The 3198-nt window shown below is 36.9% G+C and overlaps 1 pseudogene; it reads left to right on the forward strand.

The window, feature by feature from the left end:
* Positions 1-2440: 2440 nt before the first annotated feature.
* Positions 2441-3198, forward strand: LOC109702812 (histone-lysine N-methyltransferase SUV39H2 pseudogene; annotated as a pseudogene).

A 3198-nucleotide genomic window follows, 5' to 3' on the forward strand; every position in this document is an offset into this window, starting at 1 on the left:
TGAGGACTTAATATCAGTGTCTTTATATCTAAAAGTCACCTTGCCCTGTGTCACATGCATGATCCCATGCCTCTCCTTGCAGTTTTTCAATGCACTTCTCTATTTTTAGCAGGAAGAGAGGGTTTTCTCTAAAAGGTGGAGGAGATTCTGATATTCATTATCCTATGTGTCATCTCCTCTTTTTTAGGTATTGACAGCATTGTTCTTTTACTTCAAAGTCCAGAGGTTTTTCTAAAATATCACTTGCTATTCATTTTGCTAAGTCAAGGGCAGGCAGTTTTCCTAGATCCAGTATCCATTTCTGTCTCTCTTTCTTCTTAATGCTAGAATATGAACCAAGGGTCTTTTGCATGCTAGGCAAGTATTGTACCACTCACCTATATCCTCAACCACTCAGTATTACCTTGGAAAGACAATTAAAATATTATTTAATTTCTAAAACTTTTGAAATCTTTGCTTATGGGTTTCTCTTTCAGGTACCTCAGTATTTCATTGCTCAGTTGTCCTACAGTTATCTTCAATATTGGACATTTCTCTCAGATCTTTACCATGTCTTCGTCTACATTCTATTTGAAAATATTTCCCTCTATTTCTTCTGTTTCTTCTAGGGCAGAGCTCTTCACTATGTTTCTTCTACTTTACATTTCAAGGCCGAAGTGTTTGTTTTTTTTTTTTCAGTGATTTTTTTTATTCTGTCCTGAGTTCTGCCCTTTTTCTTAGTTTTTTTTAACTCATTATGGTGGCATTCCCTGATTAGTGTCATTTCTCTTAGTGACTATGATATTTGTGAAAAAGTATCTTGTCCAGCAAATTAAATAATCCCATGAAGATTGACATCTTTTTGTCCTTACTGGCATGTGTTGGTACTTTTTCCTCTTTCCTTTTTCCTCTACCTTTGCATGGAAATGGTAGAAGTGTTTTCTTATTGCTCATTTATGTGTGAAATTTTTATTCATGTGTTTTTATAAGGGTCAGATTCTGCCAGCTCTTTTACAGTATCAGAGAATCTTTCTGACATTTCTGTACAATGCTTGCAAAAATGACATCTTCTAACCTAATGTTTGTCACTCTGTACATCTCACATTCCTTGCTTTGAGTTTTCTCTCTTATCATCTCCCTGTACTTGTCCTCCTCTATTGTGACTCTCCATTATATTATTTCTCCTCTAAGTGAGGCCTGCCTCTTTTCTAAACCTATAGGCATTCCTTTTATTTTATTTTTTATTGTTTTTATGTTGATTCATATGTGTATACATTGTTTGGGTCAACTTTCCCCCTGACGCCCCCCTGCCTCCCTCCCCCCACCCTCACCCCTCTCACTTCCAGGCGGAATCTGTTCTGCCCTCTTGTTCTGCAATTTTATTGAAGAGAAAACATAAGAAATAATAAGAAAGACATAGCATTTTTGCTAGTTAGAGATAGAGAAAGCTATACAAAGAGATCCCTAGCATTGCTTCCATGCACATGTGTATTGGAGCCCACATTGATTCATTTCTACCAGACCTCTTGACTACTTCCTGATCACCTTCCCATAGTGGCCTCTGTCAGTTTAAGATTATTTTATTAGCTTCTCTACAGTAGGCTCATCAAACACTTTCAAGTTTTAGGTTTCTTTGCCTTTCCCCATTCCTCCTGTATGGGTTCTCCCCTTAGTGTGTGACCCATTCCACATTCTTGCCCTGAAGTAGAACCAAGTTCTTTCTGAAGTAGAGCCAGTCCTATGTGGGATCTGCTTATCATCCAGCTGTCATTTATTCAGATGATTAGCTTTTCCCTCAGAGCTCTCAGAGCCTCAGGTTGAGGGCGTATTCCTGAAATCGCATCACTTTTATTACTGTGACTTCAAAGAGATTAACTATGTTATTTGTGCACTCAAGTTCATTGACATAAAGTTATTTATAATAATTACACATACAGTGTAAAAAAATTGTATTTTTCTAATTATGGCCTCCCCCTCAATTAAATATATACTTTTTCCCCCCTTGACAGAGATTTCTCTAAATAATTATGCTTGGAAGGAACTGTTTAATTTCTCTCTGTAATAAATTTGAGAACATTATTTTCTCTTTTGACTTGCATCAGTACACTTAATATTCAAAGTCCTTAATATTTTATTTCCACTCTCATTATTTAGTAAGCATATTTAAAATTCTGTTCAAATCTCACATACCATATGATAAAGTCTGGACTCCTCTTTAAGAGGAAAAATGCCATCAGCTTATGTGAGAATCAAAGGAATAAGTAGAAAGTGGTTTCAAAGGAAAATATTTTCTTCTTTTCCTCGGTATATTTTGTTATGAGAGTAAAAAGGAGATATGAGGAAATAGCAATAAGAGAAACCAGGAATTTTATTTGGTATAGAAGCCAAAGTTGAATGGAACAAAGGATAGACGTGTTCATGGATGATAGGCAATGGTACACTACATGGGTGCTTCCACAGAATGCTAAGTACCATTGCCACTGTTGACTTGGAGGGCCCACCTTCAAATTTCTACTATATTAATGAATTCAATCCAGCCCCTGGGATCAGTTTAGTCAATGAAGCTACCTTTGGTTGTTCATGCACAGATTGCTTCTTTGAGAAATGTTGTCCTGCTGAAGCTGGAGTTGCTTCGATTTATATAAGAACCAACAAATTAGACTCCCATTCATGACTGCAACTCAACATGCCAATGTGGACCTGATTGTCCCAATAGAATTGTACAAAAAGACACACAATATTCCCTTTGCATCTTTCGAACTAGCAATGGCTGTGCCTGGGGTATAAAAATGCTTGTGAATATTACAAGAATGAGTTTTATCATGGAATATGTTGGAGAGGTAATCACAAGTGAAGAAGCTGAAAGATGGGGACAATTATATGACAACAAAGGAATCATATATCTCTTTGATCTGGTCTATGAATCTGATGAATTAAAGATGGATGTGGCTGGATATGGAAATGTTTCTCATTCTGTGAATCATAGTTGTGACCCAAATCTTCAGGTGTTCAATGTTTTCAGTGATAACCTTGACACTTGTCTTCCCTGACTAGCATTATTTTCCACAAGGACCATACACACTGGAGAAGCGCTGAACTTTGATTATCAAATGAAAGGTTCTGGTATCTTCAGATTCTATTGACCTGAGTCCTGCCACAGAGAGGGTCAAAAATGTGTGCAAATGTGGAACAGTGACTTGCAGAGGTTACCCTAACTGA

The sequence above is a fragment of the Castor canadensis genome, chromosome 18, assembly GCF_047511655.1.
Source record: "Castor canadensis chromosome 18, mCasCan1.hap1v2, whole genome shotgun sequence".
NCBI lineage: Eukaryota > Metazoa > Chordata > Mammalia > Rodentia > Castoridae > Castor > Castor canadensis.